Genomic DNA, 27,135 nt, shown 5'->3' with positions numbered 1-27,135 from the left:
CCACATCCGCCCAATGATGTTGTGGGGTGGACCTATGCCAAGTTTGCATCAAAACACAGCATTTCCCAAGAAACAACAGGATAGATACACCCATGGATTGCAGTACACCATTTCCCAAACCATTGGATGCAGAACAAATGGGAGCGTGGACAGAGGCTGAGTAGTTTTGATTGTGACAATGTCACTCAAATGTCTCTTTCATTTCCTGTCCCAGTGGCATGCTTCACCATCTCATCTGTCAAGAAGGTTTGGAAATTGCTTCATACTCATGTATGAAGCTGCTCTCCACAGCCCACTAAAGCATCAGAATAGATCAAGGGAGAGGTATTGAGAGAGCCATAGTGATCAGAGGATGCGAGGGAGTGAAGGAGTGTCAGAAGGGACATTCACCACCATCCACCCCATCACACTGATGGGACTTTAAGTACGTAGTTTCCTATCTACCAATGCTTGATCCTCGCTGACTCACACCATCTCCTCAATGAGGATGTATCAATGTCATTCAGGTATTTCTGCAAATAATACAGAAAGCTGATATTTTGTAGACAGGAAATCTGGGGTACTCAGACTGCTAGAAAAAGCCTATTTTACTAGAAAAGCGTATCGGCTGGTTTCCGTAATTAATTATGAGAGCATTAATCAAGATCAGGTTTGAATAAACTCACTTGGGGTTTAAAATCAGAGGTTCCTTGGTGTACACACCGGGTGGGATCTTTCTGCTACAACTTGCAATTATACACCATTTATTTAATGTATTTATACCCAGCTTTTTAAAGTTAAGTTTGGCTCCAAAAATGGCTTTACAATTAGGTAAGGAATGATGTGTTTGATCAATTAAAGACTCTACAAGAGTCAACAGATAATACAGATGTCCAGTTGGAAGCCTTTAGAATGCATGGAGGCCAAATGACCCAAATGACCTTGTGAAATACCCTCATTTAGCTGAAGATGTAGCTCAGAGGTACAGCATATGCATTGCTTGTAAAGGGTCCCAGGATCAATCCCCAACATCTGCAGGAAGGGCAGAGAGAGCCCCCTACCTGAAACCCCGGAAAGCCACTGCCAGTCAATGTGGGAGATACTGAGCTAGATGGACCAATGGTCTGACTCATTATAAGGTAGCTGGCAAGGAGCGAGCTGGCAGTAAATCAAACCGTTCAAAGTTGGAGTTAACTCTTTATTAGCAAAAACATAATCTTCACTTGGCTGAGCGTCCGGCCTAATAGCACAGCTCCACCTCCTCACAGCCATCAAAGTCCCCTCCTCCCCAGGGCTTTTCCCAAGCAATTGCAGACTGTGCCTGCATGCAGTCAACTTCTCCTCCACCCTTTTCATGCCTCTTCTGGATCTGGGAGACAAGTGGGGAGGGGAGCTTGTCACAGCAGGAGGGGAACTTCACCAACCTGACTCATCTCAGCCTCTTGGCTTCCCTCCTCCCACTTGCTGCCTTCAGCTTCTGCCTCTGATCCTGGATTTCTCTCTGCTACCGACTTTCCCTGCTCACTAAGTCCAGTTACCTCTTCAGCTTCCGACACCTCCTCTTCCCAGTCTTCTTTCTCTTCTACCTCTGACCACTCATCACATTGTCCCACCACAACTCCCTGGGCTCTGAGCCTTCTTCCTTTGGTGGTTCCCCAGCTGGTTCCTTCCACCATTTTTCTGCGCCCAACCAGTCCACAACAGCACCTTCCTATATTCCTATGCAGGACAAGAGTGTTCGAGATGCTATACGCTTGGGACACAGGAATGATGCATTTCTGCCTAGACCAGGGATGGAGGCTCCTATCACCACCAAACACATTGGCTAATGGTCAGGAATCATGGGAGCTGCAAGTTCGCAGCTCCTAGAGTATGATATAATTTTGGACACTGGCTTTAAAAAAACGAAATAAAGCAAGAGAGCTATATAATGCCATCACTGCACCATGGCATTTTACAGAGTAACGTAAGTAGGAAAGACAGGTCCGTGCCCCGAGGAGTTTACAGTCTAAATTTAGACAGCAGGGGAGGCAGCAAAGAGAGGGAGGGGAGAAGCCCAAGGATGACAAGACAGAGGGGAAGGTCCTTTGGAAGCAGGTCTTGGCGTAAGGGACAAAAGAGATTTGACAGTAGATGATCTTGGGCAATGCAGCGGAGCAAGAAGGCATGTAAAGAGAGACAAGGGAGTTGATTAAGGGGCAGCGAGACGGAAAGCTTTAGAAGCACCAGAGCTAGCGCTGGTATCAGTATCTCCGGTAAACCATCACCGCTTCTGCTGATGCTGAAGAGTAATTCTGTCCACAATCAGATGTCATTTGCATAATGGAAAACATCTGCACCATTTTATCCTCCTCACTTGCCAAAACTGGTTTTTCTGACTACAGAATTTGCATTGCGTTCCACCCCCACCCCCCTATTTCAGTGAAACAGTGAGCCTTTCTGTGAAAAAAGTACAACATGGCTTTGATCTAGCTCTGTCGGGTGGGCAGGAGGGACTCACAAGGCACCACATTTTTATTTATTTTATTTATTCACAATATTTGTGCACCACCCCCCCGTCCATTTTACAAGGGCTTAGCCCCAGAAATTTCTCTCCAATGTAAAATATCAATCCCGGAAGATATGCTGTGATGTCCTAAACAGAAAAGGGTGCTTTTATACACCTGTGCCTCTTTTGCCACAGAGGGCTCTTCTAGACCTCACTCCCAGCTGCTAACAGCATCTTCAGGCCAGAGTGAACAGAAGCAAGGATCTCAAAGTCTGACCATCGTTTAGCATCCCTAGATTGCTCCCCACCTCAAATTCACCTCCAGAGGCTTCAGCCTCATTTTACAACAGAGCGTGGAAACACCAAGTCCATTGCTGAAGCGGGATTAGATCTCAGGACTTCCAGTCACAACTCCAGCCTTTTTATCCTCTGGGCTACATCAGAACTCTGCATATATGGTAGCTCAGAGCACATGGCCAGGACAGGCAACAACCCTGAAGCAGCATTTCAGGATGTGGGGTTGATCCATCTAACAACAGCGCCAATTAAAAGCGCACAACATAGGAACATTAGGAACTGCCTTAGGCAGAGTCTGACCCTTAATAAAGCCTGCACTGACTGGCAGTCACTCATCAGGGTCAGCGGCAGGGGGCGGGGCTCTCTCACAAGCCCTACATGGAGATACTGGGGACTGAAACTTGGTCCTTAGCCTGCCTACTCAGAAGTAAGTTGGGGGTGGGAGATGGAGTGTGTAGTTGAAACATTTGTCCCTGAGGAATCTGCTTAGGAATCTGTGCTGCAATGCTCCTGGAGAAGGCTACACTATGAGCTCTCTCTCTCGCTCACTCTCTTTCCTTCTCTCTTAACCCCAACAGCTAAAGCATCAGCATGCAGTTCCCTTCTCTCTAATTACACGCTCGGATGGTGGAACATGCCAGCTCTCCTGACTGCTAAAGAGAACGATTTTCTTTTTCTCTCTCTCTTAAAGGCCTTTTGTGCTAACTGCAAAACGGGACAACCATGGTGCTGTTTGTGGTCTTTAAAAAAATTAATAAATAACCATTCCTTCCCACAAGCTTCCCTTGTCTACAGCCAGTTTTGTTCCCCCCCCCCAAAACAACCAGGACAGGTGGAGCAGTTAGCACCCAGCTCTGCCCTGAAACCCAGCAGGTGGTGTCAGGGAATTGGCAATTTGAAAGCGGGGTGGGGGGTGGGGGCAAACCTTGCAAAGGAGCAGCAGGAACCTTGGGTTAAGCATAAGGTGCAGGTGAGAGCTCGAGATGAAAGGCTAACCTGAGAGTGCCGTGTCCTCCCGCCCCCTTTTGCAGCATCCCTCCCTTGCAGCTTTGGCATCTGCTGCAGAAAGATAGAGTGCAGCCGAAGATGGATAGAACCGAATGGATAAATCCTCCAGTGGAAGAGTGGGGGGGGGGGGAGAGGAGAGAGCACTCTGCAAATGCTGAGTGACTGCAATCATTGCTGCACCGCACAAAAATGCAGAGATTTAGCACAGAACGGATGGCAATGTGTCAACCCCGTGTACGCAGCCTGTGTTGCCAACTTATTTTTGGCAGGAGCATGGCACCTGTTCCTTTAAAAGCTGCCACAACAAACGGGAAGCTGCCAGGGGAACCTTTTCCTGGCATGGAGATGGAGCAGTGGGAAAAGGCTCCCCCTGCTAAGTCTCCTCCTGTCAATCACGCAGCTGCAAAGGGCACAGGGCGTAGCCAGGATTTTTGTTAAGGGGTGCAGGCCTTTTGTTGGGAGGGGCAGAACCTGCATTAGCTATGTATTTTTATTGATTTTTACTGATTAGGGGAGCAGCTCCCCCCCACCCCGACTATGCCCAGGAATGGGTGGATGGGAGTTTGAAAGCAAAAGGACTCTGCAATCTACATGAAATGATCAAAACAGCAATGAAGGGAAGGTGACAGGAACTGAACAAATGGCTAATGGGAGATGGAAGAGGAAGACAGGTAGCCATGGAGAGGAACCCAAGGTGATTTGAAGAAGTGGGTCTTCAGGAGACAGGAGACAGAAAAACTGAGAGGGGAGGGTGTTCCAGCAGCCTAACAGGAGGTGGAAGGGTCGGAACAAGGAGGCAAAGTGGCTGAGCAGGGAGAAATATAGGAATATAATCTGGTTAATCTATTTACAGATAGGTGGAGAATTTTAAGGATGAGGAGTGGGAGCTTGAAGTCTATGCAGAACTTGAGAAAGAGCCCAATGCAGAAAATTAGAGGTTGGGGTTATCATGATCAGAGAGCAGTGGGAGAAAAAAATTAATTTGGCCACATTGCTTTGCATGGAGACTCACTCCAAGTACAGGGTGCCCACCCTTTCCATCTGCTGCGCCATAGCTCATTCAATCATGCCTTCCCATTATGCCCCAAATGGTATTTCATGATGCTCCTGGGGAAAGCCGACCAGGCAGGGTCACTTGGGCAAGGATGAACTCTCCACTGAGCTATTGTGGATAACCTAAAAGTGAAGAGTCCGGCCCTCTTTCTCTACCATACTGCAGGACCTCTCATTGCCCTGATTGGTTAATGGTCTACCCCACTTACAGCTTTCTAAGTCAGGTATCTGGCCAATCACAATAATAATATAATAATTATAATAATAATTTATTATTTATACCCCGCCTATCTGGCTGGATTTCCCCAGCCACTCTGGGTGGCTTCCAACAAAAGATTAAAAATACATTAAAACATCAGCCATTCAAAACTTCCCTAAACAGGGCTGCATTCAGATGTCTTCTAAAAGTCAGATAGTTGTTTATTTCCTTGACATCCGATGGGAGGGCATTCCATAGGGTGGGCACTACTACCAAGAGGGCCCTCTGCCTGGTTCCCTGTAACTTCACTTCTCGCAGTGAGGGAATTGCCAGAAGGCCCTCGGAGCTGGACCTCAGTGTCCGGGCTGAACGACGGGTGTGGAGACACTCCTTCAGGTATACAGGGCCGAGGCCATTTAGGGCTTTAAAGGTCAGCACCAACACTTTGAATTGTGCTCAGAAACGTAACAATGCCAAGGTGGTTCTACCTCTCTAGAGCAGTGGGACTGCTCCTTGCTCAGGATTCCAGTTCTGTGTCAATCTTCTAGTCCTCAAGGTGCAGCAACCAAAAAAGGCACCCATATTTGGGCTAAGGAAGAAACAAATTCTGCAAATGATGTAAATCGTGAAAAGTTTCTTATGTGGGTTTATGTCCCATTTTACTCCCTCTGCTGCTTATAGAGAAGGGCCAAAAAGGTGTGCAATACACTCAAGCCTTGATGACAGCAAGTGTTAAGTCTCCCTGAGTGGTTTTAATGACCACTGCCCAGATTTCTTGTTGCCCAGATTCTTCTGAGGTTATTTTCTATGCAGCCATAAGGGCTGGAAACTTGCATATTTTGCTTTGAAATGTTGAAGCGAATTGTGTGCCACAGCCCCAATTTGATGCTGGGACTAACTTCAGGGGAAACAGCAACTAGATTGAAACACATTTAACTATGTGTTAGACTGCAGCCCCCCAAAATATGAAAAATGCACTCCTTCTGAACCTGGTATTTATGCCATCTGTTTACCAAAGCCTTTTCCCAACCCCCATTCTTTATTTCCTTAAAAAGTGAAAGGAAAACAGATAAAGCCTTCTTTGCAGGCACCATTCAAATGAATGGTGCTTGTACAGTACAGGAGCATATGAGGCTGCTTTAACATTGAGTCAGACCGGCAATCCATTTAGCTCAGTGTTGCCTCCACTGACTGGCAGCAGCTCTCCAGGATTTTGAGCAGGGGGTTTCTCCCAGCCTAGTCCAGCCTGCCTGGAGATGTCAGGGATTGAACTTGGGATCTTCTGCATGCAAGGCAAATGTTTTTCTTCTGAGCCATGGCCCCTTCCCAATGGACTGCATCCCACGTTCAAGGAAAGGAGGGAGGGGAGAGATTCGGATTTTCCAACTCGTGCACCAAAGTGCACTGGAACAAAACAGGCTCTCATTTCATGTCATGCAAATTAAATGATTATGATAGGAATGAACTGGGCCTTTGGGCAGAATCTGGATTTTTGGCAGGTGTCCTGCATCTGCTGCTGTGGCTAAATCCTGAAAGTGATTCCGGTGGCGCAACATAAATAATCCAGAGGCCTTGAAACCCACCCGCCCTCCCCCCAATTTGTTTTTCCCTGATACCGCACTAGACCTCCGTATCTTGCCTTTATTTCACTCCCATTACCCACCCTCTCATGTGGAGCTGTCCACCCCTGCCAACTTCTCTCCCCCCCCCCATCCCCTCCAGCTGCCAAAAGCTCTCAGGTTCCCATCATGCTCCATGAACAATGGCAAGCTGCCCGAGGCTCTGCCCAGCTTACAGACCACCCTCGCCGGGCTCAGCATCTCTCGCGGCAGCTAATGGCCGGGGTTCTGTGCGGAATGCCAGAAGCGATTTGAGCAAGAAAGAGATGGTGGGCTTTTTCTCTCTCCACAATGCAGCAGAAGCAAAGAGATAGCGAGGAAGTGAGAGAGATGGAGAAGCAAATTAATCCAGCCCCCCCCCCACTGCCTCCCTTCCCTCCTCACTACAGTGGGCTTTAACCACTTTCATGCCAGGGCAGTGCTATGGTCTGCAACATCAAGCCTCAAGTTCAAGAGCTTTCAAAGCTTAGGAACATAGGAAGCTTCCTTATACTGAGTCAGACCATTGGTCCAACTAGCTCAGCACTGTCTGCACTGACTGACAGCAGCTCTCCAGGGTTTTGTGCAAGGAACTCAGTCCTATCTGGAGAGTCCAAGGATTGACCATCTACATGCAATGCAGATCTTGCCACTGACCTACGATCCTTCACACTTTATGCTTTTAATGCGAACCTGTACCATGCATGTTGCAGACACAGACGCCTAGCCCTGTTAGCGGCACGCTTGCTATGCACACAACTCCTGGACTCCCTGCATAGGAAAACCAGTGACACCCCCTTGTCACGTGTGAAGCAGCACCTATACGAGACCAAGCAAAAAGGGCAATGGCCTACCTGAAAGATTCAGGCCTGCAGGGGTATCCTTTTGCCAGCTTCTGCAGCTGGCTGGCTATGCCCCACTGCTGGTTTAGAGAAGGCAAGTGAGAAGGAGTCAGGCGGTGCCTCTCATTCTGTCCCACCAGGTTCTGGTCCCAAACGGCCATTTTGTTCCAGGGGAAGGGTGTTGCCTAGCAACCGACTACCCCAAAGAAAGCCAGGTGGCTCCTCACACCCTGCCTAGAACCAAACAGCCAACCAGGCTCAAAATTTGTGGCAGCGATGGCTGGATGAGGGGTTCAGATTCAGAAAGCGAAGTTTTGCTTGGGGTGTGGCATAGAGGGAGGCAGGGGAACCCCGAGATTACAGGCACCAGGGCCTCCGTTTGTTCAGAGGGACAAACTGGGCTAATGAAAAACATTTCCCTTACCCTTTGGATAATTCAGGAGGAGCTCCAAGCAAGCTGGAACGATGCCACTCCAACCAGGTAGTTTCCAAGCTGCAGACCAAGAAGAAAAAGAAAGGGCTTGCCTCACACGCGCAGGAGCTCCTCAAGCCAGAATCAGGAGAGAAGGCAAAGCAATGCCAAGATAAAATCCTTCTAGGAAGGGAGCTGTATTGGAAGGCTTCACTGGAGCAAGTGAAGGATTAAAGCTCTTCTGTACTGACCCATCCATTCGCTCTCCTTTTACCTGCAGCTGAAGGCTTCTTGCCTGTTCTCTGGAAGACACACCTGAGGATGCTAACCAGGTACAAGGCCGTAGCCCCTTTCCCCCAGAAAAATGTGAGGCAGGAAAAGTGTGGCCTTTGCAAGAGGTTTTTTTTTAAAAGAAAAGAAAACAGTGGCGAATCCTCTCCGAAAAGCAATCCTGGAAAACCTTGCTAGGTACGTAGCATGGCTGCTGGTGCCTCGCTGGACGGCGCCAAGATGGGGAGGGGTCCCAGGCTGGACATGACTGCAGGCTCGCTCAGATCACACCCACCCTGTTGGGCGCTCGCCCGAGGATTATCGGAAAAGAGAATCGCTCAAACACAGTTTATTACTGCAGTTCCATAAATCTTCATGAAGGCAAAGTGAGACAGGCAGCTGGGCCGTGAAAGGAAGCAACAGCACTCAGCAGAGCATGAAAAATAGTGAGTGAGTGAGAGAGAGAGCGATCATCTAGAAATGAACCGGGGGGGGGGGGAGAGACCTGCTATAGGTGAAGAAATTGCATTTAGGTGGACAAGGGATGACAGAAAGGAAGAAAAATAAGTGCAAAAGCTCTCAGAGTGATGAGAATCTTCCACATCCAGGCATGGATGAGAGGAGGGAGAGAGGCATGCTCCTGTTTCCCAGGAACTGCTGCAGCTGTCAAGACGTGAGTCTTTCCACTCTGCATACGCAGTGCCTGAGGAAGAGGCAAGCCATTCGTTGGCTCGCTGGAGTTTCCCCGATACGGAGATAACCCCTTCCGCTCCACACTGCTAGTGAATCCAGAGCCTCCCCCTTGCCCCCCCTTCACACACTCCAGGACTAAAGGCAGCTGTGCTCCATAGAGCCAGGGCTGTGTTTAAACCAAGGCTCAGTCCTCACACTTGCTTACAAGCAACTGGGGAGGTGGGGGCAGGGGTGGTTTCACTTTAAGAGGAGGCAATGACGGGTTGAATGGCAACTCTGATGAGGAAAGTCAAAAGAATCGGGCACGTTTAGCACAAAGAGACTGTATCACCACCACATTAGATCACTGCATTACATAATATAAAAAGGGAAAACACGCATGCCACACAGAAGGGCTGTTTACCCTTTTGACTGAAGACAGGTGTCAGCACAGGCAGCTGAGCACACCAGTGCTGGAACATGAGCCATGCCAGGATAAGGGAACAAAAGCTAGCTGGAACATTGGGACAGGCCCACAAGTGGGCCAATGAGGAGGCAGGGGGAGTTCCGGTCCAAAGCCTGGTTCCAATCAGGGTGACAAGGAGGAGGGACAACCGGAGCTATGGTCAGAGGTAACTGAGAGTAGTGCTCTTCAACATAGGGTTCCCGGAGGTTGTGAAGACCACAACTCTCATCCACTGGCCATTGGCTAAGCTGAATTGATGGGAACTGTAGTCCAATGATAGCTGGAGACCTCAATGTTGAAGAGTACTGCTCTAGAGTCAATTGCAGGCTAGTAAAAAGTATCTAAGCACAGCTTCCAGCACCATGGCCAGCGACCAGGTAGTCTGTACAAGGAGCAGGGAACACACAGAGCAGATGGTTCTGAATTTCAGCCCACTTGAATGGTTGCTCAGGAAAGATCCAGAGCAAAACAGTTTGTTTGGGGTGGGTGGGGAGAAGAATTAATAGACAATGTGGAGCCATCCTAGAGCCAAGATAGCTCAATATTGTCCTCCCCCTTCATGGCTATAAGTGGCTCAACCAGCAGGGGGCACCACCACAGAAACCAGAAGGCCACCAGTTCAACTCCCCATCAAAAGGAGAAGGAAGAAGGGCTTTAAAAACTACAGGCTTAGTTGAACCACTTTCACACAAAAACATAGCACAATCTGCAATTTGTTAGAATCAGCATAACTGCAATCCAACACAGCCTCCCTGAAAAAACACAAAAACTCAATCCTGTTCTAGAGTACATGCTTTCTACTTGTGCAGCATTGACAGCTAAGACCAACAGGCCTTACACTTCATGTAAATAGAGTGTGCCCTAATTCCGCCCCCTCCCCTTAAAAAAACAAACACACTCTGCAGTGTTTCATGTTTGATCTGGAGAGATTTATCAGCATAAAAATGGATGCAGAAAAGGTTACCCGAGGGCGGAAAGTTTGAGAACCACTTAATTGAGACATAAAGAAAGCCCGTAATAACAAACAACAGAAGTTACACTAAAGGCAGAATTATATTCATACAGAATTGCCCACCACCACCACAGTAAATTAAATCGCTTTGAACAAAATCATGGCAGATCTTGGCAGCTGTCACGGCAGAACAAGCTGCCCTGTTAGTCACAGCCAAGTCCAGATTATCTGACAATTAACAAAACGTCTATCATTATTACAAGCATTATATGTGCAGAACAGCGTTCTTCAGTGTTGGGTTCCCCAAATGTTGGGCTGCAACTCCCATAATCTCTGACCACTGGCTCAGCTGGCTGGAGATGATGGAAACTGTAGAGCAACAACACCAGGGAGTCCAAGATGGAAAAACACTGGCACGGAGGAAGAGCTTTTATACTGCAAGAAGTCCTGGTGGGTGCAGTCCATCTCTGTGTGCACAGAAACCCCATGTGCGAACAAGCCACCCAGGGTCTCTGGTAGAGGGAAGTTTTGCCATCATCACAACCATCTCCCCCTGGCACATTTTATCTTGTAAGAATTGATAGTAGCCATTTATTTGTATGACAGAAAGCAAGATAATATGCTTGGGGACACCATTCAGGATATACCTGTGTCAGTGGCACCCAGCTTTTGAGAATCAAACCTGCAATTTTACCTGTGAGATCGCTTTATTCTGTATTGGCCCACTGTTCTCATCTGCAAAAATGGCCCTGTTACAGGTGCCACATAATACCCATTCTGTGTTTGTAAGAATCTGATATTCTAGTGCCCAGGTATGTAGAATGTTTACATGTGTTTTAATCTACTTTTACTTTGTTGGTTTTAATTATTATTTGAATGCTTTAAATACCTGTTTTTAACTCTTGTTCCTAGGGCTGGGCAATATCTGGTTTTCAACACTGCGATGCATCACCAGCTAAACACTGCGATATTTCGATCTATCACGACGTCTGAAATAAGGATGGAGCTATGTAGAGATTTTGGTGGGCTTCACAGTTTCCCCCGCATTGTGATTTTTGCCGGTGCCTGCTCTTGTTACTCACTGCCCCCCTGTATGAGGCAGGGGATTGTTGAACCAACAGAGTTAACAGGAACTGAGAGAACCATTGGCTGCCTTCACGGTTTTCCCCACATTGTGATTTTTGTATAACACACACACACCACAATTCGCAATATATTGCCAAGTCAAAAGTTATCAAACAGATATTGCAATATGGACTTCAAACCAGTTTTGGATGAGTTATTGATATATCGCCTACCCCTAGTTGTTACCAATAATTTGTTTTATTATTTTTGTAACCTGCTTTGAAGTTATGATTTGCTTTTACAATCAAATGGTGTATATATACAGCATATATTATTAAATAAATAAAGGCCTGCTCCATTCCACCAAATTTCCACCCACTCGCTGCTGAGCTTCATCCTAGACTGTTTCTTGATGACACTAGAGGGTGACAGGATGTTTGGAATTGTTATAGGTAGCTCAATTTTGCTCTTGGGACAAGTTCTAATACAGTCGTACCTTGGCTCCCGAACGCCTTGGGAGTCAAACGTTCCGGTTCCCAAACGCCGCAAACCCGCAAGTGATTGTTCCGGTTTGCAAATGTTCTTTTGGAACCCAAACATCTGACGGGGCTTCCACGGTTTCTGATTGGCTGCAGGAAATAGAACATTTCGGAAGTCAAACGGACTTCCAGAACAGATTCTGTTTGACTTGCAAGGTACAATTGTAGTGCTCTTCTTACTGGTTCTCTTGCAGTGGATACAAAAGCAGGCCATGATCAGCATTCCACTAAGTTTTACTCAGAGAAGACCTACTAATGGACCTAAGTGAATCATGTTCATTAATTTCAGTGGGTCTGCTCTGCATAAAACCTAGCTGCATACCACCAAAGGATCTATGTGAAGCCCTGCCCCTCGACCACAGGAAATCCTGATTCCTACGGTCAAGTGCATGGCACCACAACAAACAATCCCCACACTTTTCCCAGCCTAAATTCATAACCACAGGGGCTAGAAACTTGCAGGTTAAAAAAGAAAATGAACTCTGCTCCGATACCAAACTCTATGCTTAAGCAGTACAGCTGCAGAATCAGCCAGTACTAAATTCTGTGCTTCCACATCACTTGCGCAGGATAAGCATTAGCCTCCTTGGAAGCCCCACCCACAGCAAAGTCAAGCCTGCTTCTCTGTCTGCTGCGAGGAAAAGGTCAGGGCCCTGAAGGCAGCAATGGGGTTTCAAATTGCTCGGAGGGAAACCTGTCAGCTCTGCGTGCCTTCCTCTGCGTGACAAAGGCAAGCAGGGAGAGAGGGAAGGGGACGCAGGGTGGGAAACAAACCCAACCACCCAAAAACAATAAACAGCCAAGCAAGCAGCCCTGAAGGCATCGCTCTAAGTCACTTTGTCTCTCTCGCTCAGGGGTGTGCAGGTGGGAAGAGCTGGTTACAGCCCAGCCTGGGGTAGGAAGCACAGTTCACTGTGAAGCTATGGTTGGAATGGGCAAAGGGTTAGCCTTCACGCAATTCTATGTTCATGCTTGGGTTTTACAAATGCTTATTGGGCTCTAACTGTGATATTATTACGAGGTATGTGGACAGTGTTAGAAACTGAGATATGAAAGCTTGGAGCTAAATGGCACCTTAAACCTAAGTTATGGGCACAACAATGGAATGTCTAGGTGCGATTTTATATAACAAGAATACAAAGCTGAAAATGAATGAACTGCAGCTAAAATATTATGTTCAGTTTTCACATGGTCTAGTCTTTCCCCTCCCCACCCCCATAATATTCTTAAGACTGGGATGCGGGTGGTGCTATGGTCTAAACCACTGAGCCTCTTGGGTTTGCTGATCGGAAGGTTGGCGGTTTGAATCCCTGAGACGGAGTGATCTCCCGTTGCTCTGTCCCAGCTCCTGCCGAACTAGCAGTTCGAAAGCATGTCAGTGCAAGTAGATAAATAGGTACCGCTGCAGCAGGAAGGTAAACGGCATTTCCGTGCGCTCTGGCACTCGTCATGGTCCTCCATGTGCCAATAGCGGTTTAGTCATGCTGGCCACATGACCTGGAAAACTGTCTGTGGACAAATGCCGGCTCCCTCGGCCTGAAAGCGAGATGAGCGCCGCAACCCCATACTTACCTTTGACTGGACTTAACCGTCCAGGGGTCCTTTACCTTACCTTAATATTCTTAAGAGGGTCTCTTTGCCAGTCTTCAGAGAGTTGCTGGAAGTGGGGAGGCAGGAAAAGGTCCTCCTTTCCTTCCACTCCGAAGTTTTAATCTGAAATCTTAGGCATGATACTGTGCCCAGAGCTCAGAAACTGCTCGCGCTAATGAAATTCCCTGTCGCAAAATGCACCTAGAACAATGGGAGTTTCAAATACAGTGGTACCTCGGGTTACATACGCTTCAGGTTACATACGCTTCAGGTTACAGACTCTGCTAACCCAGAAAAAGTGCTTCAGGTTTAGAACTTTGTTTCAGGATAAGAACAGAAATTGTGTGGTGGCGGTGCGACGACAGCGGGAGGCCCCATTAGCTAAAGTGGTGCTTCAGGTTAAGAACAGTTTCAGGTTAAGAACGGACCTCCGGAACGGATTAAGTACTTAACCCGAGGTACCACTGTACTGGGTTCAAAATGACAGAGGCAGGCATTCTGCACAGTCTTTTACCACATACATCAAAACATCTAGACCTCACACCAAACTCACCTATGAATAGGCTTTCTAAAATAGAAGCATCGGCATAGCCAGGGAGGCAAGGGGGCAGTTGCCCCCCCCATCAAGTAAACAAATAAAAATACTTAACTAAAAGTAGAAATTGTAGAAAGATTTTGACAGATTTTCCTGAGCACTTGGGGTCAAAGAAAGTAATTCAAAACAACTGTTGTTCAGACATTTCATTCCAAATCTGCTAGAAAGAGCCAGACAGAGGATGATGACATGTGGGTATCCTGTCCCCCCCCGCCCAAATATAAATCCGGGCTAAACCCATATGTAGAATATAGCTTCAATGTGTTGCATGCCTATTCCTTTCCAAGAACCCCCCCCCAAAAAAAAAATTTAATGAAACTGGGGGTGGCAGAGGGAGAGATATATTAAGCTTGTAATTTATTCCAGCAGAGAACAAGGCAAGCCAAACAAGGGTGTGTAAATTCTCCCTTCACACACTTGCACTGGCTACAGCTTGGAAGGAGGATTTGAAGTAGTGGTCAGAAAAATGTGGCTATGCTTGCAAAACATATGTGAGTGTGTGCATGTTTGTATATATACAGACACGCATTGATTTATCTGTTTACCTGGATAACAAATAGCAACCCCCCAGCCATTTTGCTTTACGTCAAAAATGGATCGGGCAGCTTTTTCTCTTGGCCCTGGGAAAGAGGCCCCTTGCGAAAGAACTCACATGTACTGTACGTAGTCTATGCCAAGCAGCAGAGCAAAAGACAGGGAGACAGGTACAGCAACAACAACAGGGGTGAAACAAGGATCGTAGGAAATAGAAGCCCGCGCAGAGCAAGCTGTCAGATGCTGGAGCCAAGACACTGAGCTGACGAGACAAGAAGACCGCAGCTGGGCATGGTCAGAGGTGTGCTGCTGTTATTCTCCACCACAGATCAAAACCGTGCCAGAAAGCCGTTCACGTGAATGGGAAATAGGGAGGATCTTGCCTTGCTACATGAGCTTACCAAAACGTACAAAGAATTGGGTTGAGGGAATCAAGGAGGAGCTCATGCCATCCTCCAGTCACTGGGATGCAGGGCCGGCCCTACCATTTGGCAGAGTGAGGCAGCTGCCCCAGCCAGCAGCTGCTGAGGGCCAGGGAGCGGACAGAGCAGTGTGTGTTGTGCTATCTGCTCTACCATGTACCCCTGAAGCTGGACTGTTGTTCTCAGATGCAGAAGAGGATGCTGCCTGGTTGTCCGGCTCCCTTTTTCTGTCTACATGGGAGCTCTCGGCTGAGTCTCCTCCCTCATCATCAGCAAAGCTCTGCTCAGTCATTCGATTGCTGGATCTTAGAAAATGGGCCATACCTCTTTTGACTTTATCAGTTCAATTAGTCTGGAGTATTTCTACAACAAACCGTTTTTGCCTGGGGGCTCTTGGGATTTTCTTTTAGCGATACGGCACACAAGTGCCCCTTCAGCTGGCAAGAATGGAGCAACATTGAGGAAGCCTCTCAAAACAACTAATAAAGTAGAACAATGTGTGGATAGTCCAGTATAAATCTGCCACTAAGGCACTATTATTGCATCAATGACATGTTGCAGAGCACACGTAAAAATCCCACCAATCTGGAGAGCCCCTTAACTTAAGGTTGCTGGATCTTTATTTACAGAGGTTTCTCCAGCAGTGCCTTCACCAGCTGCTCTGCCTAAGGTTCTCTCTGCCTTGGCCCACTCTTTAATTAAAGAATTGTCACATTTTCAACTTCGCTTCCTCTAAGAAGCTCAGAGCAGCAGCATCGCTTCATACCAAACCCATTACACCGAAGGGTAGTAAGTAGCCTGGTCACTCAGTGTCAGAGGTGACACATGCACTGCACCACACTGGTTCTTAGTTACTTTTAAATGGGGACCATGAAGGAAGCTGCAAGGGAAGGCACTGAGCGATGCACATGCATTTGTGAATCAGCCCTCACCTTGATTGAATGAATGAATTTTGCAATGGCAGCCATCAGTTTAAAAGTGTGTGTGTGTGTGTGTGTGTGTGTTGTAGATCCGCTCCCTTGCTATTGCCTTCCTTTCTGATTAACTGCAGCTGTGCAATCCAAACACGACGTCAGCGCACTGCCCGGCGCATGTCACCCACCGAGCCATTTGCCTGACTATGTGCTGATGGCTGTGGATTTTCAAGGAAGCAATTGACTTGTCTTTAGCATTTGCTTCAGTGTTTTGTTTTGTTTTTTAAAATCCAACCTCTAAACTGGTGTGGAAAGCCGATGTTCCCTAGCCAAGCAAGGATGCATGCACGAGTCTAAAGTGCAACGATGCCCAGGGGGAGATTTCTTCAGCAATGTGCTCAGAGAGAGCTCCGCATTTCTCTGTGCTGCATTTCCCCCCCAATTTTTCCTTCTTCAAAGCCTTTTTGCTGTGTGACAATGCAAGGCCAATCACAGTAGGCAGGCCCTTTGCTAGCCACCCAAAGGTGCCTACCTCCACTGTCCACTTAAAACAGCAGTGGGGAACCGTTCTTAGATAGAGGGCTGCATTTGTCTGTGGGCAACCTGTGTGCCAGTAGTGGGCAGGGGCAAGAGGCTAATGTGGGCAGAGCAATGGGTGGGACTTTTACCTTGGTACAGTAGTCTACAGCCACACAAAATTTAGAGGTGTGGATAGATTTACACACACACCATCTTTCCCTTCTGCATCCAATCAAGCCAGAGGCATAATCACATTTCAAGGGTATATTCCAGTCAAGCAAAAACACAAAAGGAGGGTGTGGAGAATGTTCAGTGGGAGGGGGGGTTGGTTTGGGGAACAGGTGTGACCTGGCGAGAATCCTGAGGGCTAAACAGAGAGGCCCACAGCCTTGAGGTACCCTACCTATACTTTCCTCCATAGAATCATAGAAGAGTTGGAAGGGCCATTTAGTCCAACCCCCTGCAAAGCAGGAATCTTTCATCCAATGTGGAGCTCAAACCCACAACCCTGGAATTAAAAGTCTCATAGTCTACCGACTATCTCCAGAACTAATTCCTAACCTAGCTCCCCTCCAGATTGGAGTTGTGGGGTGTTTTGCAGGCATATTCTGCAGCAAGTCCTTAATGTAATAATAGTGCATTCGAGCCAACATAGCCAATGGTCAGGAAATATGGGAGTTGGCATCCAGCAGCACTCAAAAGGCATCACATTGACTAAACCTGTTTTAGATCACAGCTCCGGTCATCCCTGACCATTGGTCATTCCAGTTGGGGCTGGTGGAAACTGGTCCAAAACACCAGGTTGGGAAAGACTGGGGTAGATGGACAAATGGTCTGTCCTGGTACAAGGCAGCTCATGTGTTCAATTATTTCCATCTGTGTTTCAGAATTCCCATCTAATATTCTACTCCAAGGTGCTGGCTGGGTAGCAGACCTAGTTTGAATGTATTCCTTTGCTTTACTCTTGCCACAAACCACATCACATGAGTCCTTCAACCTCAAAGCTTCCCTCGAAGCTTTCCAGTGTTAAAAGTAGTGATGCTTGCAGGCTTTGTTTCATCCAAACTGATTCCCAGATGGATACAGACAAGTACACACAATTTTCCCAAGCTAATACACACATTGGAAAACAAAGTGATTGCCCAGCTTTTGCACTTCACCAAAGTTTGTGGTACAGTTCTCAACTCCTAAGCCCAAAATGAGTATAAAATTGTGTACTGTAGGATAATATGCACATGTACAAAAAAGATGCATGCAGAAATAATGAGAAGGGTTTGTGTATTTTGTTTTGATCGTATATTGATGCAAAAAACTGTTTGCTAGGACAGACTTATGTATGAACACATGTGAAACTGCCCTAGACTGTAAACAGACCATCTGTCAATCCCTCGATACCAGATAGATCACAGCTATTCCCAATGCACAGATGAGAAACTGAGGGCACAGGAAAGACCTCCTACATCGTGGCAGTCAGTACGTCTTGAACTCAGATCCCTTAGATTCCAGTCTAGGTCCCTATCCACCTGACAATGCTTGCTACAATATCCACAGCTGTTAGGTATGCCGGAGGGGCAGAAGTAGTATTAGACACCCGTATTTAGTGTTCATATCTGCTGAACCTTCCCATCTTCCACAAGCTGCAGTTTACCATCCAGACAGATGTATTTATTCATGCATGCACGTTTGCAAATAAAAAATCCCAACAAATAATGGTGGCACAGTGGCAGAACACATGTGTTGCATATGGAAAGCCCAAGCTTCAGCCCCCAGGCGTCTTTATTTATTTGTTCAATTAATTAATCAAGACATTTCTATACTGCTTAATTATTCTCGTTTCTAAGCAGTACACATATAAACAATCCACAGAAAATGGGACAATGGAAACATAAAAATGCACCATAAAACCAAACGCCACCTTAAAATGACTGCTGGAGCGGGGAAGCCTAACGTAAGAGCTGCCTGCTGCATCAAGCAAATGATCCGTCTAGTCCTGCTCTCACAACGGCCAACCAGTTATCTGTGGGATGCCCACAAGCATTGCTTATGCTTTCTGGATGCCCCATGATGATGCTATAAAGTAGCTGTGTTCCAAGTTATAAATCTAGCAGGGCTAGAACACAGGAGTTGCTTCATTTTGTTTTGCAATGTATTTCTTATCAATAAAACATTTGCTGTGGAGCAAGCAAATTTTTATTCTGCAAATGTGACCCAGAGAAAAAACGTTAGAGAACCACTGAGCCAGAGAGAGCTGGTGTTCTGACTCAGCATCAGGTAGGCACCTATGTCCACATGTATCCACAGGCCAAATCCCAGCCTCCCATAACCCCCTATTTTTACACAACCTTTGGGAAGCCTGCCCTTGGGGTCACAACTGCAATTATTCTCCCACTGGCCCCCTTCTTCGCACACCTCGGCTGCCTCAGTTTCCCCCCGCGGCTGATCCTTGTAGAAAGATCCCCCCAATACGCATAAAGAAACCGCCTCTACACATCTCCCAAGACCAATATGAACCGGACTAACAGCACGCCGGCGGCGGTTAGAGACATCGCCCCCGCCACCCAAAAAAAGAAATGCCACGTGACAAACACACAGAGGCGCTCGCACTCATCTCTCCCCATATGCTGAAACCAAATTAAATGCGGTTTAACTAATCACTTGGCATTTAAAGCAACACGCTGTCTCTGTCAAGTTAAATCCAAGGAGACAGATCGCGTTTGCTTTTAGCTGTTTATGTTAATTAAATACGGAACCCAGCTTCATTATTAAAACATGTTATTTCCCACGCCTTGCCGCCGCTCCCCACCGCCCTGCAAACACATCAAACTTGGTGGATGCAGCAAGCCTTGTTTTGCTGGGCCCCCGAATCTGCCCTTTCGGGGAATCTGTCAACACTTTAACAGAGCTGCCACATGAATCCAGTGGAGGAGGGAGCTGGATCTACTGGCACAGAATCACAGGATTGCAGAGTTGGACTGGACAGAGGAGGAGGAATGGTGGAGACCGCCTCCCCAGCCTAACCCTTCCAGAGAAGAGGAAGACAGTATAGATTTGCAACAGTGGTTTGTGGGATGTCACAGCTCAGAAGCTGAAGAGGGGGAAAGCTGGGAAATAATGGGAGAGGAGCAGGAAGAAGAAGCAGCACCAGGGGAGAGACAGCTGACAGACTCAGTGTCTTCAGAAAGCATTCCAGGTAAGGCACTGAAAGTAGGAGAGCAGAGAGCTCAGAGGCAGAAGGCATAGGTCAGCCACTGTAGGGATGACATAAAATAGGAGAGACAGAGGGGGTGGGATTTTACTTGGCACAAAGCCATTACTCCAAGAGGCAGCATTTCTAAGCCTCTCTCTGTGAATATTGAATAAAAGACATTGGTAAGAGTTTTCCTTGTCTATTCCTGGCAGCCTACTGTGGGGGGATCAGATTCCCTGACGCCTGACATTAACACAAGATGCTATCCCACCATAAGAAGATAAGACAAGCCTGTTGGATCAAGCCAGTGGCCCATCTAGTCCAACCTCCTGTTCTCATGGTGGCCTATGGGAAGCCTGCAAGCTGGGCAGGGAGCACAGCAGCACTCTGCCCAGCTGTGATTCCAGAAACTAACATGCAAAGGCATGATGCCTCCGACAGTGGAGGTAGAACATCGCCATTGTGGCTAGTAGCCATTGGTAGCCTTGTCCTCCATAAAGAAGGTAGGATCCATCAATCCCATTGAAATGAATAGGAGCTCTGCAAGTGCACTGCCATTCATTTCAATGGAGGTCGCGCAAGACAGTCGCCCAGAGGACTGTGACCCAGGGGGCAGACCTTCCATTTCTCCTTCTGCTGCCCTTAGCAGTGCCCAAAATCTGCCACCTGAGGTGGCTGTGTGCTTGCAGAAATGAACCACGCACATGCAGTCTCACAAATGCACATTAATGACGCACCATCGTGCTCGCTCACACATGATATCTTCTTCCAAGGTGACTCACCACAAAGTGGCAAATGACAACATTTGTCATACCAGAGCAACTTCTGAGTCTCTCTGTGGCAACAGATGCAAAGTTCTGAGAAGAAAGTGGGCTGCTGATTAAGCCAGCAGCCGATTTTACCCAATATTGTGAATAGAATAAATTATAAAACCTGTACCCTCCCTAAAAGGACACGTCCCTCCCTTTTCACTCACACCATAGGGAATGCTTCTCCTATGAGGGTACCAGTTAAGAGTCCCACTGGTATATTGAGCGTCATTTGGCAGAAAGGTGGGACATAAATCTGACAAAGTATGTAAACTAAATTAATACATGCATCATTTAAAAAGAAATAAGCTTTGCTCCTTGCTGCAGAACCGTTACTTTGACCCGTATGCTCATTCATGCAAATCTGATCATTGGGTTAATCAATTAATGGATGGGTAAAACTCATATGACTATTCAAATGCGATAGCTTTTGCCAACCTGCATACCCTCCGACATTTCCGTATCCAAAATCAAGACATCAGCAGGGTCACACCAAAGTACCTTCTAGTCTGGCGCTCTGGTGTTGAGTCAGAAGCACCTGAAAGATGCTCTGCAGCAACCCTGTTGTCTCAAGCAAGACTGAGCGTCTTTTGGTTTCGCACTCTAATACGAGTGCCGGACCAAAACACGGGATATTACGGGATGCAAACAGAAGTTTTGATAGCCCCCCCCCCCCTATTTATCCACAGCCCTAGGCATGGATACAAACCCTTTTCTTTCTCATATACAGTATAAGTGAATGGTTGCATATGGGTGGTTATTCCTATGGCTGAAAGCAAAACAGTGCCCTTGGGGATGCCGGTGGAATGAGGACAAAACCTGCCCTCTGTGCTAACGTGGGTGATCTCAGCACTCACTGGCAGAGTTCTTAGGGTGTCTGTGCATGAAATGTGCCTCTAATGCATAGAGATTGTTGGGAACTGCTAACCACTGCCCCGTGTGGGAAACCATGTCACTACAACTTCTTAGTGAAGAAACTTGTGGACTGACTCCACCCTGGCTGCTCAATTGGCTCCTCCTAGCTTGGAAGCGGTATAGCAGGGCTTCCTGTCCCAGTGGAGCTTTGCTTGAGCAATACAGTCTGCCTTAGCTCTGATGTGTCTGGCCAAAGGGTAACTTCGGCTCAGACTCTTGTCCTGTTCTCCGGCCCTGCCATTTGGTTCGCCTTCTAATCCTGACAGTGCCAGACTTATGTATAGGCTAAGTAGGCTGAAGCCTAGGGCCTCTAGATCTAGGGGGCCTCGCCAGCCTGCCATCTCCCCAGTGCCACAGGCTCCCCTCTCCCAAAACTGCAAACCCAAGACATCATGCAAGGGCAGGGCAACTCAGGCCCAGCAACTATGAGACTCAAAGAGTTAAATGATAACTCATCAGAGACAGCTACAATTGCAAATGGAAACAAAATATCTGTGAAAGGAAGAGGAGCAGGTTTGCTCAAGTGTGTTGCAGGTAGAAATACTGTTTGTAAAGAAGTGAGAGCCAGTGTGGTGTAGTGGTTAAGAGCGGTAGACTCGTAATCTGGTGAACCGGGTTCGCGTCTCCGCTCCTCCACATGCAGCTGCTGGGTGACCTTGGGCTAGTCACACTTCTCTGAAGTCTCTCAGCCCCACTCACCTCACAGAGTGTTTGTTGTGGGGGAGGAAGGGAAAGGAGAATGTTAGCCGCTTTGAGACTCCTTTGGGTAGTGATAAAGCAGGATATCAAATCCAAACTCTTCTTCAGTAGTTGCTCGAATTAACAAATAAGAAAGTTTTGAGAATTTACATGCTAGATTAAAATTGATTAATTCATTGAGATGGTGATTGTAAGAAAAAAACTGGGGCCTAATTAGAATAATAGAGTGTCTGCTATCTGGTGGGCAATCTCCTCCTTTATTTCCACACTGTGGCTGCAGACCAAATCACCTGTCAGGAGAGCTATGATATTCAGGTGAGGGTCATATGCCTTGTCAATCCCAGCAGGTATATAAAACAGGAAGACCGGTCTGCGGCCTGCCCAGGTCTTCCATGATTGCACGTGCATGAAAGCGCAACGGAAACCACACCAAACCCCAGAAGACTTGTGGTATAAAAAGTTACAGGATTTCATCACGAACGCACCATACAAAAGGACGTCTGGAGGGGCCCATACTTCCATGCATACACAACCTAACATATGACAATAAATTGTGCTAGTGCATAAAACAACTGGTGCTGGGAGAAGGGGTGTGTGTGGCATTCTCATTGAGTCATTCCCCGAGGTTCAGTGACGTCTCTCGCACCTAGAAGTGCAACTCCCTCTCCCTGCCAGAAGCAGTTTGCAAACCAGGCACACGCAGAAGCATCATTTACACCTGCCGTCAAAGTGCCAGGCACGGGGCAGCACAACAGCAGATGTTTGACAAGGGCCAGACAACACTTTAGGGCAAGCGAGAGCAAGATGCTGCATCAAGATTGATACTGCTAGTGAATCCTAAACAGATGGGCCCCGCTGGAGTCTCCACAGCATGGCAGGGTTAACGGGTGTGTGTCAGACGCTATCTGCTTTTTGGAGTTTTTCAATCAGGAGTAACAAGTCCTCAGGACGTGCCAGCCTAGCCCCTCATTGGGAAAGTGTGAATAAAACAAAGACTTCGCTATCACATAAATTATGATGTACGAGTAGCAATTACTGAGAAAAAGAGAGACCTTTCTTTGTATCAACTTTTACCTCACGTTCAGATCTGTAAAGTGAATGTTATTGACTATACGACTATAGTATATTATATAAATACGCTGTCATAAAATTACCACGTTGTGTTAACAGACATCAGAGATCAATTCTGAGGGATTTTTTTAAAGAGAACATTTTTAATTGTGTATTAGTATTTATTAAATGTATACCCCGCCCACCCTTCCTCAGCCATATTGTAGGCAAAGGGCAAAAGGCACATTCTCTGAATTGGTCCACGGCAAGACTTAAGCACCCTCACTTCAGAATAACAATTCTCTCTGCCCACAGAGTATTCTCATCCTCTTTACGTTTTCCTTTTATTTCTCATTATCTGCTGCTCTCATCACTCTCCAGAATTCTGTCTCGGTGTCTTGCTTCCTGGTTAATTTTCAATTAGGCCTTCCCAGCTGGGCTACCTCTTTTCAATCTTTTTGGTGGCTCTCAAGCGTTCCCACCAGACATGGCAGTGAAGGTAGTGAGACTGAGAGAAGGGTGTCCCCCAAATATCTCAGAACCTGGGCAGGCATGTATGGGAGAATATAGCCCTTCAGATAGCCTGGGCTTAGGATGCAGAGGGCAATACTTTGAACTGTGCCAAGAAGCAGATGGGTAGCCAGGGGAGCTGTTGCAACAAGGGAATCGTGTTAGAATCCCTAGTCTGCAATATGACTTCAGCTCTTTGGGACAACTGCAGTTTCTGAGCACTTTTCAAAGGCAGCCCCATGTAGAGCACATGACAGTAATTTTAATTAGAATGTAACTAAGGCATGCATCACTGTGGCCAGCTCAGATACCTCCAGGAACGGGCATGGCTGGTACACTAGCTTTCTCCGTGCAAATGCACTCCTGGCCACTGCAGAAACCTGGGCATCTATGCCCAGGGCTGAATCCAGCAGCATACCCAACCCATGTCTCCAAGGAAAGTGTAACCCCCTCCAGCATAGGTTGAATCCCTATTCCCTGTTCTGCCTTCTGACTGACCAGGAGCCACCTCTGTCTTGTCTGGAATGAGCTTCAATGTGCTCACTGTCATCCAGTTCATCATGGGTGAAAAGACACTGGTTTGCAACCAAGACAGTTTCCTTGAAATTAGGTAGAAAGGAGAAGTAGAGCTGGGTGTCATCAGCAGACAGGGGATGCCAAACCCCAAAACTCTGGGCAATGCCTCCCAGCGGTCTCATGTAAATGTTAACACTGATGGAAAGTATCTATCAAAAAGTGGACAATGCCAGTCCTGAGGGGAGAACCTCTGGATAAGGGGAGAGAAGCAGAAGTCACTTCACGTAGCAAACAAGTAACTACAGAAGGGATTGTCACTGGTTACCAGATGTGTGTCAGTGGGGACCCTACAAGGCAACCAATCTACAGACACATCTTATTGTTGATACTTTGTAAAAAAACACACACACACACACACACACACACACACACACAGAGGAATCAGAGCTGGTTTTTCATCTTTCAGTAATTAAACTGAGGCTCAAATTTCATGTGATGCTGAGTCATGCAGAATTCCTCCCCCCCCCCCAAAAAAAAAGCTTTTCTCTTTTTTGGCAATTACAAACAACAAGGAAGAGGGTCTGCTTAACCCTTGCCCTTCCTGCCATTTACCTCCTCCAAGCAGATTTCCCATCTCTAGTGGAAAAAAAGATATGAGGATCGGCTTCAGGATTCATAAACAAACAGATGAGTGAATCAGCCCAGGAAAGGACAGTGCTGCTTTTCTGATCAAAGTCCGTGTCCTCTGTGCCTGCTTCAAAGTAAAAAATTGCAACAGCAAGTGATCCAATCACAGAACTCTTGCATAGGTTGGGTCTACAGCTATTAAAGAACTCAGCACATGCTCAAATGCACTCTTTCCCCTAATTCAGTACAAGAAGTTCCAAAGGACGAGCCTTTAATTAAACTCTGCATTTAGGGCTGCAATCCTAAGAATACTTAGAATCACAGAATCATAGAATTGGAAAGGGCCCCAAGGGTCATCTAGTCCAACCCCCACAATGCAAAAACCTCAACTAAAGCATCTATGACAGATGGTCATCCAACCTCTGCTTAGAAATCTTCACTGAAGGAGAGTCCGTTCCACGGTGGAACAGTTCTTCCCAATGTTTAGTCAGAATCTCCTTTCTTGTAACTTGAAGCTGTTGGTTCGAGTCCTACCCTCCAGAGCAGGAGAAAATAAACTCAACAGGAAGTTAAGTCTTAGTGCAATCGGTGGAGTCTGCTTCCAAGGAAACATTAAGACTGGCCCCTGAACTCTGGCCTATGATTCTAAGCCCATGGCCTATGACTCTAAGACCAGATTAAAAGCAAAATAAAAAGCACAGACATCTGAGCACGCCAATTGAGACAGCGCTACATAAAGCAAAGCTCAACAGAGAGCGAGAAGGGGAGTAACACACATATTGCATTGGATATCTAAAGCCTCCACTCGGGCCTTTTGAATTGTCTCCCTGCCAATTTATCTGTGCAGATTAAAAACCCACCGAAGGGCATTTGGCTGATGAGCTGCTACACAGAAGCCAATTAAATGGCCTTGTTTGAAGCAAACTCATTCAGTCACCTTCTGGGGAAGAAGAGGGTTCAGCAACTGGGTAGCAGGAGTTATGGGATCCAGATTTAATTGAATGTATCTTGCACACACACACACACTTGGGAACACTGGAAGTTACAGTGGTACAACCTTCTGATTATGAAAAAATAATGAGGGTGGGGTGATTAAAACCACTGCATGGACAGGCAGGATCGAGACTCGAGTCCACCCACGACCATGTTCCATCACCCCAAAACAACCACAGCAGCTCTTCCCATCACCAGCAGAGGATACACTTTCCCTTGGAACTCCATTAGGAGAAAAAATGTTTATCTAAAACACCTTCAGAGGATGGGGGGGGGGGGCGGGGGGCGGGGCAAGTTCAGCTCTCCCTTTCTTGCAAGGCCCCAGTCCTTGTTTAATATGAATTCTGTGGCTGGGTCTGCTAGTATAGTCTAATTTGGCCATGGCTCCTCAGATTTAATTCCCCCCCCCCATCCCACTCCACTCTTCTATTGCTGTTTTAGAACAGGAACACCTGTCAGACCATTGGCCTGTTTAGCTCGGCTTCAGCCACACCAATTGGCAGTGGCTGTCCAGGATTTTAGGCAGGAGTCTCTTCTGGCTCTGCTTGGAGATGCTGAGGTTTAAACTTAAGGACCTTCTGCATGCAGAGTGGATGATCTACCGCTGAGCTATGGCAACATCCGCAACAGTGTCCATGCGGACTTGCTGCTGCTGCTGCTGTGTATATATCAAAAGGGGATTTCTCTAGAAATATGTGGCCAAAAAGAAAGAGAGCCCTAACTGCCACAGATAACAGGCTTAACCGCATGCAGCCTCTTCCTCTCTGTAGCCTGCAGCCTTTCATTCTGCCCTCTCTCTAAATGTCTGCCACTTTCATCTCGCCCACTTTGAAGATGGCAAGCCACACCAGCTCTTCCACACTACTATTGAAAGGGCAGTAGCCCTTTTTGCAGCAAGGTCATGCTACTTGCAGCCCAGATTTAACCACTCTTGCTTCTATTTTTCCAGGGTTTGGAGTGAGGACCAATAAGGCCAACCCGCTGGGAGATGGTGGGCATTGGACAGAGCAGCACCCATATCTCTGCTTAGGGATAGTATGCAAGCTTTTGGGGGGGGGGTGGACAAGACAGAATTAACAGCCCATCTCTGGCTGGGCACAATCCCAAGGAAGATGCAGACTAGGGAAAATCTAAACTTAAAAGGCTTGTTGGCAAAGGAAGGTGTGGGCATCAAAAAAGGAACATGGACAGAGTCTGCCTACTATTCAAGGGGAGGGAATTCTAAAGAGTAGGTGCCACAACAATAAACGTCCCATTCCTACACTGTGTGAAAAGGACCTCCTGATAAGATCCTAAAATGTATAAGACCAACTGGAACCTCACAAAATATACTATCGAAAAGGTTTGTAGGATGGGGGCATGGGGGGAGTCTTCACCTTCCTTCTGCAGGTCAAGATATAGTCTTCTTTGGCAAT

At 47.1% G+C, this 27,135-nt stretch overlaps 1 protein-coding gene across 12 annotated transcripts in view; it reads right to left on the bottom strand.

Annotated features, from left to right (window-relative positions):
* Positions 1–27,135, bottom strand: part of SRCIN1 (SRC kinase signaling inhibitor 1) — a 259,534-nt gene that overhangs the window by 159,219 nt on the left and 73,180 nt on the right. The window contains exon 1 of one of the 12 annotated variants that reach the window (XM_077917323.1): positions 7,889–8,619. The exons of the other annotated variants lie outside the window; for them this stretch is intronic. The gene's annotated coding sequence lies outside the window, so the exon portion shown is untranslated. Of the gene's footprint in view, positions 1–7,888; positions 8,620–27,135 lie in introns of those variants that run through there. 12 annotated transcript variants of the gene reach the window in all.

Source organism: Podarcis muralis, chromosome 13 (genome assembly GCF_964188315.1).
Source record: "Podarcis muralis chromosome 13, rPodMur119.hap1.1, whole genome shotgun sequence".
Lineage (NCBI taxonomy): Eukaryota > Metazoa > Chordata > Lepidosauria > Squamata > Lacertidae > Podarcis > Podarcis muralis.
This window is presented reverse-complemented; position numbering and strand designations above follow the sequence as displayed.